General features: G+C 31.2%; 1 protein-coding gene across 2 annotated transcripts in view; it reads right to left on the bottom strand.

Annotated features, from left to right (window-relative positions):
- ZNF148 (zinc finger protein 148) overlaps window positions 1-8,551 on the bottom strand; it is a 41,165-nt gene extending 32,614 nt beyond the window's left edge. For both annotated transcript variants that reach the window (XM_063429165.1, XM_063429166.1), the window contains exon 1: window positions 8,465-8,551. The gene's annotated coding sequence lies outside the window, so the exon portion shown is untranslated. The remainder of the gene's footprint in view (window positions 1-8,464) is intronic.
- Window positions 8,552-17,066: the final 8,515 nt, after the last annotated feature.

Here is a 17,066-nt window from a genome sequence, read left to right as displayed (position 1 = left end):
GTAACTAGAAAGAAGGTAGGCTCCCGGTTTATTTCTTGTAATACTTGTATAATGTTCAAGGTGTCTTTTAAATAACTTTCTGTTTTTTGAACAGTAGGTTGCAAGCAAAATGAACACATACGAAACATTAGAAAAGGGTTTAAGAAACACAGCGTTTCAACACATTTTAAAGAAACACATGAAAGTAATCCTCAAGGTTTGGAATTTTTTGGTATACAGAAAGTAGATCTAAACTGGCGGGGGGAGGATGAGATCAAAAAGCTAGGAAAAATTGAGACCAAATGGATTTTTAACCTCAACACCCTGATTCCATTTGGTCTCAATGCCGACTTCGAATTATGTCACTTTTTTATAATTTTTCCCCTTTTGGATATGTCACTGTATGGTAATCTCCATGTATCCTAACTTTATAGAATTATCCCTATCTAATACAAGTGAAATACATCCACCCATGTTATACCTTTAATTTTTATAGATAGAGGTATATAGTTTATTTCCCTGTATGTATATAGATTTTTTCTGCTATCTAGAACCATAAGGCTGTCCATATATATCTTGGAGTGTCCAATGAATAAGAATGTATACCCTCTGTGCAATATATTTATCTTCACTCTCAATCTGAAATTAGTACACTTATGGATATCGGTATACATAAATCAAACAATGTTCAAACACGTTTATATAAATCCATTTTATTTATGCAAAAAATGTATTTTCATTAAACTTACCATCTGTGGATATATAGACGTTTTTATATATATGAAGTACACAACTTGGTTATACCAAATTAACTACCATTGAAAATAGTAAAGAAAGTAACACAGTTTTTTCCGATATGTATGTTTTATTTGGAGGTAAATCCACTTACGGACTGTAATTCACGGAAAGGACTTTTTTACGAACTAATCCGGAAATCACGGCTCATCAGAAGCATTATGGGATTTGAAGTCCATCAAAGTATCGAAACAGGAAATGACGTTACGCCACGAAAACGCCGGAAAAGAAGAGAGCCGATTGGCTGATTGACAAACAGGCGGGCTTTTCGAGTACACAAAAACCGGAACCGGCAGAATGCAATCCACGGCCGACTGAGGAAGCTGTTCACAGCGAAACGCGTCTTGGCGGAGGAGAATAGATGTACTATTGCACTTTATCTGATATTGACTTTTTTATTTTCTAGCACTGTGTTATTATATATACATTTTTAAATTATAGCTAATAATAAATTATTTTACATCTATCATTGCATCCTGCACTTTGTCCGGTAAGGGGAGGTGTCACCCCAATTTGACACTAGACCTGAAAACTTAGAGCCGAGGATTTATAGGCTCTAAACAAGGTGAGCACATTTGCTTTTATCTTTCATTTGAGGGGAATTTCTGCTAAACTACTACACCCAGAATCCTGTTGTCTCTCTTTCTTCCCTATACCCATATGGTGGCGAGATAAATAGGAAAAAGAACCAAAAGGAAAGAGGGGTTGTGCGGTCTACCTTAAAGACACGGAAGCCTGGAAGTTTAGAGCCTAAAAACTAAAAAGGCTCTAAATAATGTGAGTAATTTTGTACTCACATTATATACAATATACCTTGTATAAACAATATTGTACTATCATTGTGTATATTTCTCTTTTGTTTTTCATATATACCCCCTCAAGCTACTAACATTGGGGTGAGTTATTTATGTTACACATTAAGCGCTGCACTCCATATTTGAGACCTGGGGAGTGGAAACACTAACCAGATCCCAAGTTATCCGTTGGTTTTGGTGCAACGATGTATCAATTAAGCTTAACAAGCTCCAGCATGGTGTCCGGGTTCGTGCGGCTATTCGGTAAACTAACCATATAGTCCCATGTGGGGAAAGTGACCTCGCCATTGGTTTTTGGAGGGGCCTGTTTGCCAGCCTCCTGCCCTGTGACTATGGCCCCTGTGGTGAACTTTGGGTTGAAGAGTCTGGTTGTGCCTCTTGGACTTCTAACTGGAACAAATTCGAACTTTCGAAGTGGCACTTCGAACTTCCGAACAGTCGAAGTGGCTGCTATTTGAACACGCGGCGGCCATATTGTTTAGTCGAACATATCCAGCGGTGTTTGGTCGTCGAGTGCATGGAACTCAAATCGGACACTCGACGGGAGTCGAACAGCGTTCGATAAGAAGATGCCCCAGAACAAGAGACATACACTGACTATATCCACGAATGGCTTTGTTCAGTAATTTGAACGTTATTTTGAATTCTTGAAGTAGACCGGCCGCACAGCCTGATTCTCTGCAACAAGTTTTGGGTATGAAAACATGCGTGTGGTCGGTCAAAATGGGACTTCCAGGATATTCCTGAACTGATCTGGGTGATTTTTGGATATGTTGGTCATCCAGATCAGGGCTATCATGGGATGTAATAATTGTGGGGATTTTATGTGTTTTTGGGGTACTTTTGGGGTTTTGTAAAATATGTTTTTTCTGCATGGAGATAATTGGGTTAATGCAGTATCTGCCTCAATTATCTCACAGGCAGAGGGTAGGGATTGTATGTTTGTAATGGGAGTGTCGTATATTTAAATAATGTTCTGATTGGTTTGTAAGCTTTGTGTCCCTGTCCCTAACAATGTCGATGTAGGCGTACCCCATGCTTGGGGACTTGCATAAAAGGTCAGTGTGGCTCCCATTAAAATTGAGTTCCTGCTTACCCTCAACACAGAGCCTAGTCTTGTGATTGAGGAAATCACTATACCTGCTATAATTCCTGCTCTTGGGATTGGTCTTTGTAGTGTTATAATCCCTAGCTCTTTTAGGAGCTGTTCCTGCTACGCTCTCTGGAGTAAGAGGTCTGCCCACTGGGAGCTGGATCCTGGTCTTGGGTCCAGGTTGGGTGGAGGACGGCAAGTTCCCAGCCAAGTTGTAATGCCGTGGGGAATACAGTGCTGATGGTGTCGGCTGGAGTGCTTGGAGTCCTCGGTAAGCACTAGGAGCATCGGTTGGCGGAGGCACCCGGGTAGGTTGCCAGGCGGTCCGTCACATCCCAATTGCACTAACAGAGCCTGTTTAAAGTATTTTAGCCAAATCTATTGCAGGGGCCATAGTCACAGGGTAGGAGGCTGGCAAACAGGCCCCTCCAAATACCAGTGGCGAGGTTACTTTCGCCACAATGCTCCATCGCTCTCTGTATTAGGGATTCTCTGATGAAACTACACCTTTTGTTTCATTACCTTTGATTTTCATTGTTCGGTAGATAAAACTACCGAACACCGACCAACCCCCTGGCTCATTAACTACAAAGCAGACCACAAGTTAAGTGCTCTCTTTGTGTGGCCGCCGTTCGTATAGTCGAATGCCACATGTAGGAGAAAACAGCGGCCATCCTGTTCACACGAAAGGAAGCAGCGGGACTTCACGAACGCCTGGTTCCTTTCACGGACCAGCAAGGAGAGCGCTATTCAGTAGTTTTGTGCCCACGAACTAGGGGAACAAACGTTACCTATGAGCAAGGGGAACCGTTTGTGAATTTGTTCGGCTTTTAAATTCTTTATTTATATTGTGCTTTGAGTGAAAGAACATACAGGCTCGTGGTGCCCCAATAGCAATCCTCGAGCATATTAACAAGCATAACTAAAAGATCTCCATTTGTTTTAAAAATGCATAGGGATAAAGGAGAGAGCGCAGGTAACTTGTTTTTCTTTGGTGATGGGATGGGAGTGATGGGAGTGAGCGCAGGACTTTTCTTTCTGCATTTGTATCCATTTTTTGTATTACTCAGTCTTGTTACAATGCAGCCGCCCATCCCATGTGTTCCCTATTAAGGGTTAATAATGTATAGGGGTGTATATAAAAAATACCCCTTTCTGTCTCATTAGAGATTTTTGCCAGAGGCTCAGGGAAGCAAGGTGAATGGTTAGTTAGGACCCACCTAGGTCTTGATGTTGGCAGGTGGGCTCATCCTCTCATGGCCATTGGAGGTAACTAAAAGACCTCCATTTGTTTTAAAAATGCATAGGAATAAAGGAGAGAGCGCAGGTAACTTGTTTTTCTTTGGTTTTTCCCCTGGAATATGTCAACCGAAACTCTGTGCATTATTCATTGCATATATGCCAGGCGGTTAGCCTGAACAAACCATTCCTGTGGTATCCTTCATCTAGTGTAGGCTGATGTTTGGGTATCCGTTTGATTTGCTTGGGGAATATACTTGGATGCTGTTATTTGTCTGGAGAACGTTCGAATCAACATTCGAACTGCAAGCTATAATTAGTGGCAAGTAATAAGACAAAAGCCACGTTAATCGTCGAACTAATACAGAGCGACAGAGCCAGTAACATGGAAATGGAGCACCTGGAGGAAACCGAATTCCAAAAAGATGTGAGATGGATGCTCAGTATATTGGGGCCCAATCCATCACAGGACGCCATCCTACAGGTCATGGCGCAAGCCGGGGACACGCAGATAGATCGCGAGTCGAGAGCAGGATTACTGCAAGGGGATTTGCTAGCACCCCCAGGATGTACAAATGGGCAATATATACAGCTACCTAAAAGAATTTGAGTGTCAGTGTGCTTTGGAGGGGCTAGAAAGGACTAATTGGCTGCGGCTCTCAGCAGCTAACTCTCAGAACGGGCAGGGGATTCCCCCTGTATAATGCTCCATCGCTCTCTGTATTAGGGATTCCCCTGTATAACGCCCCCTGTAGCGGAGAGCTGATTTCCCACAGCCTATTTCCGCTGGTAATCCCAGAAAGGCTCAGGAACAAGTAGTAAAACCAATAGAGTAGCAGGCACAATCAGCAAAACAATCCAGTAATATCCCATCACCTTTTCCCAATAACTTGACGACACACAGTATCAGGAGTAGAACTGACGCTTTATTTCACATACCCTGCTTTTATGCGGTTCGCCCCTGCAAGGGAGACACCCACAATAATTATTACAGTACCCAATCAAATAGACGTTACCTCCCACACATCTCCTCCCCTCAGCTTAACAGATAACATAATTAAAATGTACACATTTATCCCCAATTCTTAGATGTACCCCAAATATACTAGGTACACCCCTAAGAGCCCTGATCTGGGTGAGCAACATATTAAAAAATCACCCAAATCGGAACAGGGGTTCGGGAGTTATGTGAAAGTAAAGATTTGACGGACTGCACAGGCAAATTAGCCGAAAACAGTTCCATAAGTTTAGGCGGTGCGGTCGGTCTCTGTTCGTGCGTCGAAAGTCCCGAAAAGATATGCCAGCCAGGGTTCAGCTGGCATTCGGATGAATCCCCTGGTTCGTGGGATTCATCCTACCGAACGGCAGGCCGTTCGGGAGTTTCAATCGGTAGTTTCTGGAGCCCTGGAGGTCTTAGCTGTTTTCGTGTAGTCGAGTGTCCGATTTGAGTTCCAGACACTCGACGACCAAACACCGCTGTTCGTGTATTAAGATGGCGGCCGCCACGTGTTCGGCTGCCAAAATAGCGGCCACCCAGGGATTACAGCAAAGTGTTCGTGCTTTTTAACCAGGGGAATGTAACTGACGAACAGGGAGGTTAATTACAGCCACACTTCACATCAGGGTGGACCGGTTGTTCGGTACTTTGGTTCGGATGGTGAATGCAGTTCAATTAAGATTTGTAAGGCTTTTTACCGAACAACCAGACGAATGCTATTAAGGTATTATACATCCACAGGAAAGTCTCTAATAAGTTCATACGGAAATCTTTTATGGTCAAATAAGAAATACGAAGGAAATATGCTGGAAGTCCTTTATGACCGACCGCAAACACATTTTCCTGCCCAAAACAGTTCCATTGATTTGGGCAGTGCCGCCGGTCTATTTCCCATGTTAAAGTCAGTTCAAACAGACGAACGACAACCAAAGGAACTGTCGAATGCATTAGTTCCAGGGAAGGTAAAACGTCAGCGGTGTTCGTGCCGTCCTGTAGCTGATTTTAGTTCCATGAGTTTGACGGCACAAACCGCTGACTGCATTCGAATGAATCAAAATGGCTGCCGCCACGTGTTCAGTTTTCTAATGGCGGCTACTTCGACTGCATCCGAAGTGCCATGCCAAAACTGCAGGTCCTTTCCCAAAGTACTTAAAGGGCCAGAAACAGCACAATAAAATACAATATGCCCAAATACTGTATTTAAAGGACCAGATCTGTAACGCTCCCTCACTCTCTGTATTAGGGATTCCCCCTGTATAACGCTCCCTCGCTCTCTGTATTAGGGATTCCCTCTGTATAACGCTCCCTGTATTAGGGATTCCCCCTGTGTAACGCTCCCTCGCTCTCTGTATCAGGGATTCCCCTGTATAACGCTCTCTGTATTAGGGATTCCCCCTGTATAACGCTCCCTCGCTCTCTGTATCAGGGATTCCCTCTGTATAACGCTCCCTCGCTCTCTGTATTAGGCATTCCCCCTGTATAACGCTCCCTCGCTCTCTGTATTAGGGATTCCCCCTGTATAACGCTCCCTCGCTCTCTGTATCAGGGATTCCCCCTGTATAACGCTCCCTCGCTCTCTGTATCAGGGATTCCCCCTGTATAACGCTCCCTCGCTCTCTGCATTAGGGATTCCCCCTGTATAACGCTCCCTCGCTCTCTGTATTAGGGATTCCCCCTGTATTACGCTCCCTCGCTCTCTGTATCAGGGATTCCCCCTGTATAACGCTCCCTCGCTCTCTGTATTAGGGATTCCCCCTGTATAACGCTCCCTCGCTCTCTGTATTAGGGATTCCCCCTGTATTACGCTCCCTCGCTCTCTGTATCAGGGATTCCCCTGTATAACGCTCCCTCGCTCTCTGTATCAGGGATTCCCCCTGTATAGCGCTCCCTCGCTCTCTGTATCAGGGATTCCCCCTGTATAACGCTCCCTCGCTCTCTTTATCAGGGATTCCCCCTGTATAACGCTCCCTCGCTCTCTGTATTAGGGATTCCCCCTGTATTACGCTCCCTCGCTCTCTTATCAGGGATTCCCCCTGTATAACGCTCCCTCGCTCTCTGTATTAGGGATTCCCCCTGTATAACGCTCCCTCGCTCTCTGTATCAGGGATTCCCCCTGTATAACGCTCCCTCGCTCTCTGTATCAGGGATTCCCTATGTATAACGCTCCCTCGCTCTCTGTATTAGGGATTCCCCCTGTATAAGGCTCCCTCGCTCTCTGTATTAGGGATTCCCCCTGTATAACGCTCCCTCGCTCTCTGTATTAGGGATTCCCCGTGTGTAACGCTCCCACACTCTCTGTATTAGGGATTCCCCCTGTATTACGCTCCCTCGCTCTCTGTATCAGGGATTCCCCCTGTATAACGCTCCCTCGCTCTCTGTATCAGGGATTCCCCCTGTATAACGCTCCCTCGCTCTCTGCATTAGGGATTCCCCCTGTATAACGCTCCCTCGCTCTCTGTATTAGGGATTCCCCCTGTATTACGCTCCCTCGCTCTCTGTATCAGGGATTCCCCCTGTATAACGCTCCCTCGCTCTCTGTATTAGGGATTCCCCCTGTATAACGCTCCCTCGCTCTCTGTATTAGGGATTCCCCCTGTATTACGCTCCCTCGCTCTCTGTATCAGGGATTCCCCTGTATAACGCTCCCTCGCTCTCTGTATCAGGGATTCCCCCTGTATAGCGCTCCCTCGCTCTCTGTATCAGGGATTCCCCCTGTATAACGCTCCCTCGCTCTCTTTATCAGGGATTCCCCCTGTATAACGCTCCCTCGCTCTCTGTATTAGGGATTCCCCCTGTATTACGCTCCCTCGCTCTCTTATCAGGGATTCCCCCTGTATAACGCTCCCTCGCTCTCTGTATTAGGGATTCCCCCTGTATAACGCTCCCTCGCTCTCTGTATCAGGGATTCCCCCTGTATAACGCTCCCTCGCTCTCTGTATCAGGGATTCCCTATGTATAACGCTCCCTCGCTCTCTGTATTAGGGATTCCCCCTGTATAACGCTCCCTCGCTCTCTGTATTAGGGATTCCCCCTGTATAACGCTCCCTCGCTCTCTGTATTAGGGATTCCCCCTGTGTAACGCTCCCTCGCTCTCTGTATTAGGGATTCCCCCTGTATTACGCTCCCTCGCTCTCTGTATCAGGGATTCCCCCTGTATAACGCTCCCTCGCTCTCTGTATCAGGGATTCCCCCTGTATAACGCTCCCTCGCTCTCTGCATTAGGGATTCCCCCTGTATAACGCTCCCTCGCTCTCTGTATTAGGGATTCCCCCTGTATAACGCTCCCTCGCTCTCTGTATTAGGGATTCCCCCTGTATAACGCTCCCTCGCTCTCTGTATTAGGGATTCCCCCTGTATAACGCTCCCTCGCTCTCTCTATTAGGGATTCCCCCTGTATTACGCTGTTCCCGGGGTTGCGGCCTGCTCCTGGCGGTGGATCCCCGGTGTTTCCTAGTTTCCAGGCCGGGAAGGGTCGCTCCCTCCAGGCAGTCAGGTCGGAGGATCCCCCGGTCTCGGCCCCCCTCCCCCCGGTCCCCGAGCTCTCACCACATTCCCGCCGGGATCCCGGGCTCCGGGCCGGGCCAGCCGGTGTCAGCAGCCGCGTCTTCCTCCCGAACCGGAACCGGAACCGGAGACAGGGCGGCCCCGCGCGGGGAATGCTGGGAGACCAGAGACTCAATAATATCAGCATTATTATTATTATAATACTGTGTGTATACTGAATATTATTATTATTATTATTATTATTATTATTATTATACTGTGTGTATACTGATTATTATTATTATTATTATTATACTGTGTGTATACTGATTATTATTATTATTATTATTATTATTATTATTATTATTATTATTATACTGTGTGTATACTGAATATTATTATTATTATTATTATTATTATTATACTGTGTGTATACTGATTATTATTATTATTATTATTATACTGTGTGTATACTGATTATTATTATTATTATTATTATTATTATTATTATTATTATTATTATTATACTGTGTGTATACTGAATATTATTATTATTATTATTATTATTATTATACTGTGTGTATACTGATTATTATTATTATTATTATTATACTGTGTGTATACTGATTATTATTATTATTATTATTATTATTATTATTATTATTATTATTATTATTATACTGTGTGTATACTGAATATTATTATTATTATTATTATTATTATACTGTGTGTGTACTGAATATTATTATTATTATTATTATTATACTGTGTGTATACTGAATATTATTATTATTATTATTATTATTATTATTATTATACTGTGTGTGTACTGAATATTATTATTATTATTATTATTATACTGTGTGTATACTGATTATTATTATTATTATTATTATACTGTGTGTATACTGAATATTATTATTATTATTATTATTATTATTATTATACTGTGTGTGTACTGAATATTATTATTATTATTATTATTATTATTATACTGTGTGTGTACTGAATATTATTATTATTATTATTATACTGTGTGTACTGAATATTATATTATTATTATTATTATACAGTGTGTATACTGAATATTATTATTATTATTATTATTATTATACTGTGTGTATACTGAATATTATTATTATTATTATTATTATACTGTGTGTGTACTGAATATTATTATTATTATTATTATTATTATACTGTGTGTATACTGAATATTATTATTATTATTATTATTATTATTATTATTATTATACTGTGTGTGTACTGAATATTATTATTATTATTATTATTATACTGTGTGTATACTGAATATTATTATTATTATTATTATTATACTGTGTGTGTACTGAATATTATTATTATTATTATTATACTGTGTGTGTACTGAATATTATTATTATTATTATTATTATTATTATACTGTGTGTATACTGAATATTATTATTATTATTATACTGTGTGTATACTGAATATTATTATTATTATTATTATTATTATTATACTGTGTGTGTACTGAATATTATTATTATTATTATTATTATTATTATTATTATACTGTGTGTGTACTGAATATTATTATTATTATTATTATACTGTGTGTGTACTGAATATTATTATTATTATTATTATTATACTGTGTGTATACTGAATATTATTATTATTATTATTATTATACTGTGTGTGTACTGAATATTATTATTATTATTATTATTATACTGTGTGTATACTGAATATTATTATTATTATTATTATTATACTGTGTGTATTCTGAATATTATTATTATTATTATTATTATTATTATACTGTGTGTGTACTGAATATTATTATTATTATTATTATTATTATTATACTGTGTGTATACTGATTATTATTATTATTATTATTATTATTATTATTATTATACTGTGTGTATACTGAATATTATTATTATTATTATTATTATTATACTGTGTGTGTACTGAATATTATTATTATTATTATACTGTGTGTGTACTGAATATTATTATTATTATTATTATTATTATTATTATACTGTGTGTGTACTGAATATTATTATTATTATTATTATTATACTGTGTGTATACTGATTATTATTATTATTATTATTATTATACTGTGTGTATACTGAATATTATTATTATTATTATTATTATTATTATTATTATACTGTGTGTGTACTGAATATTATTATTATTATTATTATTATACTGTGTGTGTACTGAATATTATTATTATTATTATTATTATTATACTGTGTGTGTACTGAATATTATTATTATTATTATTATACTGTGTGTACTGAATATTATATTATTATTATTATTATACAGTGTGTATACTGAATATTATTATTATTATTATTATTATACTGTGTGTATACTGAATATTATTATTATTATTATTATTATACTGTGTGTGTACTGAATATTATTATTATTATTATTATTATACTGTGTGTATACTGAATATTATTATTATTATTATTATTATTATTATTATTATTATTATACTGTGTGTGTACTGAATATTATTATTATTATTATTATTATACTGTGTGTATACTGAATATTATTATTATTATTATTATTATACTGTGTGTGTACTGAATATTATTATTATTATTATTATACTGTGTGTGTACTGAATATTATTATTATTATTATTATTATTATACTGTGTGTGTACTGAATATTATTATTATTATTATTATTATTATTATTATACTGTGTGTATACTGAATATTATTATTATTATTATACTGTGTGTGTACTGAATATTATTATTATTATTATTATTATACTGTGTGTATACTGAATATTATTATTATTATTATTATACTGTGTGTATACTGAATATTATTATTATTATTATTATTATTATACTGTGTGTGTGTACTGAATATTATTATTATTATTATTATTATTATTATTATTATTATTATACTGTGTGTGTACTGAATATTATTATTATTATTATTATACTGTGTGTGTACTGAATATTATTATTATTATTATTATTATACTGTGTGTATACTGAATATTATTATTATTATTATTATTATTATTATTATACTGTGTGTGTACTGAATATTATTATTATTATTATTATTATACTGTGTGTATACTGAATATTATTATTATTATTATTATACTGTGTGTATTCTGAATATTATTATTATTATTATTATTATACTGTGTGTGTACTGAATATTATTATTATTATTATTATTATTATACTGTGTGTATACTGATTATTATTATTATTATTATTATTGTTATTATACTGTGTGTATACTGAATATTATTATTATTATTATTATTATTATTATTATTATACTGTGTGTGTACTGAATATTATTATTATTATTATTATTATACTGTGTGTATACTGAATATTATTATTATTATTATTATTATACTGTGTGTGTACTGAATATTATTATTATTATTATTATACTGTGTGTGTACTGAATATTATTATTATTATTATTATTATTATTATACTGTGTGTGTACTGAATATTATTATTATTATTATTATACTGTGTGTACTGAATATTATATTATTATTATTATTATACTGTGTGCATACTGAATATTATTATTATTATTATACTGTGTGTATACTGAATATTATTATTATTATTATTATTATACTGTGTGTGTACTGAATATTATTATTATTATTATTATTATACTGTGTGTATACTGAATATTATTATTATTATTATTATTATTATACTGTGTGTGTACTGAATATTATTATTATTATTATTATTATACTGTGTGTATACTGAATATTATTATTATTATTATTATTATACTGTGTGTGTACTGAATATTATTATTATTATTATTATTATACTGTGTGTGTACTGAATATTATTATTATTATTATTATACTGTGTGTGTACTGAATATTATTATTATTATTATTATTATACTGTGTGTATACTGAATATTATTATTATTATTATACTGTGTGTGTACTGAATATTATTATTATTATTATTATTATACTGTGTGTATACTGAATATTATTATTATTATTATTATACTGTGTGTATACTGAATATTATTATTATTATTATTATTATTATTATTATACTGTGTGTGTACTGAATATTATTATTATTATTATACTGTGTGTATACTGAATATTATTATTATTATTATTATTATACTGTGTGTGTACTGAATATTATTATTATTATTATTATTATTATCCTGTGTGTATACTGAATATTATTATTATTATTATTATACTGTGTGTGTACTGAATATGATTATTATTATTATTATACTGTGTGTGTACTGAATATTATTATTATTATTATTATTATTATTATTATACTGTGTGTGTACTGAATATTATTATTATTATTATTATTATTATTATACTGTGTGTGTACTGAATATTATTATTATTATTATTATTATTATTATACTGTGTGTGTACTGAACATTATTATTATTATTATTATTATTATTATACTGTGTGTGTACTGAACATTATTATTATTATTATTATTATTATACTGTGTGTGTACTGAACATTATTATTATTATTATTATTATTATTATACTGTGTGTATACTGAATATTATTATTATTATTATTATACTGTGTGTATACTGAATATTATTATTATTATTATTATTATTATACTGTGTGTGTACTGAATATTATTATTATACTGTGTGTGTACTGAATATTATTATTATTATTATTATTATTATTATTATTATTATTATAATACTGTGTGTGTACTGAATATTATTATTATTATTATTATTATTATTATACTGTGTGTGTACTGAATATTATTATTATTATTATTATTATTGTTATTATACTGTGTGTATACTGAATATTATTATTATTATTATTATTATTATTATTATTATTATACTGTGTGTGTACTGAATATTATTATTATTATTATTATTATACTGTGTGTATACTGAATATTATTATTATTATTATTATTATTATACTGTGTGTGTACTGAATATTATTATTATTATTATTATTATACTGTGTGTGTACTGAATATTATTATTATTATTATTATTATTATTATACTGTGTGTGTACTGAATATTATTATTATTATTATTATACTGTGTGTACTGAATATTATATAATTATTATTATTATACTGTGTGCATACTGAATATTATTATTATTATTATACTGTGTGTATACTGAATATTATTATTATTATTATTATTATACTGTGTGTGTACTGAATATTATTATTATTATTATTATTATTATACTGTGTGTATACTGAATATTATTATTATTATTATTATTATTATTATACTGTGTGTGTACTGAATATTATTATTATTATTATTATTATACTGTGTGTATACTGAATATTATTATTATTATTATTATTATACTGTGTGTGTACTGAATATTATTATTATTATTATTATTATACTGTGTGTGTACTGAATATTATTATTATTATTATTATACTGTGTGTGTACTGAATATTATTATTATTATTATTATTATACTGTGTGTATACTGAATATTATTATTATTATTATACTGTGTGTGTACTGAATATTATTATTATTATTATTATTATTATACTGTGTGTATACTGAATATTATTATTATTATTATTATACTGTGTGTATACTGAATATTATTATTATTATTATTATTATTATACTGTGTGTGTACTGAATATTATTATTATTATTATACTGTGTGTATACTGAATATTATTATTATTATTATTATTATACTGTGTGTGTACTGAATATTATTATTATTATTATTATCCTGTGTGTATACTGAATATTATTATTATTATTATTATACTGTGTGTGTACTGAATATGATTATTATTATTATTATACTGTGTGTGTACTGAATATTATTATTATTATTATTATTATTATTATTATTATACTGTGTGTGTACTGAATATTATTATTATTATTATTATTATTATTATACTGTGTGTGTACTGAATATTATTATTATTATTATTATTATTATACTGTGTGTGTACTGAACATTATTATTATTATTATTATTATTATTATACTGTGTGTGTACTGAACATTATTATTATTATTATTATTATTATACTGTGTGTGTACTGAACATTATTATTATTATTATTATTATTATTATACTGTGTGTATACTGAATATTATTATTATTATTATTATACTGTGTGTATACTGAATATTATTATTATTATTATTATTATTATACTGTGTGTGTACTGAATATTATTATTATACTGTGTGTGTACTGAATATTATTATTATTATTATTATTATTATTATTATTATTATTATAATACTGTGTGTGTACTGAATATTATTATTATTATTATTATTATTATTATACTGTGTGTGTACTGAATATTATTATTATTATTATTATTATTATACTGTGTGTGTACTGAATATTATTATTATTATTATTATACTGTGTGTATACTGAATATTATTATTATTATTATTATACTGTGTGTGTACTGAATATTATTATTATTATTATTATACTGTGTGTATACTGAATATTATTATTATTATTATACTGTGTGTGTACTGAATATTATTATTATTATTATTATACTGTGTGTATACTGAATATTATTATTATTATTATACTGTGTGTATACTGAATATTATTATTATTATACTGTGTGTGTACTGAATATTATTATTATTATTATTATTATACTGTGTGTATACTGAATATTATTATTATTATACTGTGTGTATACTGTATATTATTATTATTATTATTATTATTATTGTACTGTGTGTATACTGAATATTATTATTATTATTATTATACTGTGTGTATACTGAATATTATTATTATTATTATTATACTGTGTGTAGTGAATATTATTATTATTATTACTATTATTATACTGTGTGTATACTGAATATTATTATTATTATTATTATTATTATACTGTGTATACTGAATATTATTATTATTATTATTATTATACTGTGTGTATACTGAATATTATTATTATTATACTGTGTGTGTACTGAATATTATTATTATTATTATACTGTGTATACTGAATATTATTATTATTATTATACTGTGTGTACTGAATATTATTATTATTATACTGTGTGTGTGTACTGAATATTATTATTATTATTATACTGTGTATATACTGAATATTATTATTATTATTATACTGTGTGTATACTGAATATTATTATTATTATACTGTGTGTGTACTGAATATTATTATTATTATTATACTGTGTGTATACTGAATATTATTATTATTATTATACTGTGTGTACTGAATATTATTATTATTATTATACTGTGTGTATACTGAATATTATTATTATTATACTGTGTGTACTGAATATTATTATTATTATTATTATACTGTGTGTATACTGAATATTATTATTATTATTATTATTATACTGTGTATACTGAATATTATTATTATTATTATTATTATACTGTGTATACTGAATATTATTATTATTATTATTATTATACTGTGTGTATACTGAATATTATTATTATTATACTGTGTGTGTACTGAATATTATTATTATTATTATACTGTGTATACTGAATATTATTATTATTATACTGTGTGTGTACTGAATATTATTATTATTATTATACTGTGTGTATACTGAATATTATTATTATTATACTGTGTGTGTACTGAATATTATTATTATTATTATACTGTGTATATACTGAATATTATTATTATTATTATACTGTGTGTATACTGAATATTATTATTATACTGTGTGTGTACTGAATATTATTATTATTATACTGTGTGTATACTGAATATTATTATTATTATTATTATTATTATACTGTGTGTACTGAATATTATTATTATTATTATACTGTGTGTATACTGAATATTATTATTATTATTATTATTATACTGTGTGTATACTGAATATTATTATTATTATACTGTGTGTACTGAATATTATTATTATTATTATACTGTGTGTATACTGAATATTATTATTATTATTATTATTATTATTATTATTATACTGTGTGTGTACTGAATATTATTATTATTATTATATTTATTATTATTATTATTATACTGTGTGTATACTGAATATTATTTTTATTATTATTATTATTATTATTATACTGTGTGTATACTGAATATTATTATTATTATTATCATTATTATTATTATACTGTGTGTATACTGAATATTATTATTATTATTATTATTATTATACTGTGTGTATACTGAATATTATTATTATTATTATTATACTGTGTGTATACTGAATATTATTATTATTATTATACTGTGTGTACTGAATATTATTATTATTATATTATACTGTGTGTATACTGAATATTATTATTATTATTATTATACCGTGTATATACTGAATAATAATATTATGATTATTATTATTATTATTATACTGTGTGTATACTGAATATTATTATTATTATACTGTGTGTATACTGAATATTATTATTATTATTATTATACCGTGTATATACCAAATATTATTATTATTATTATACTGTGTATATACCGAATATTATTATTATTATTATTATTATACTGTGTATATACTGAATATTATTATTATTATTATACTGTGTGTATACTGAATATTATTATTATTA

The sequence above is a fragment of the Pelobates fuscus genome, chromosome 8, assembly GCF_036172605.1.
Source record: "Pelobates fuscus isolate aPelFus1 chromosome 8, aPelFus1.pri, whole genome shotgun sequence".
Taxonomy (NCBI): Eukaryota; Metazoa; Chordata; class Amphibia; order Anura; family Pelobatidae; genus Pelobates; species Pelobates fuscus.
This window is presented reverse-complemented; position numbering and strand designations above follow the sequence as displayed.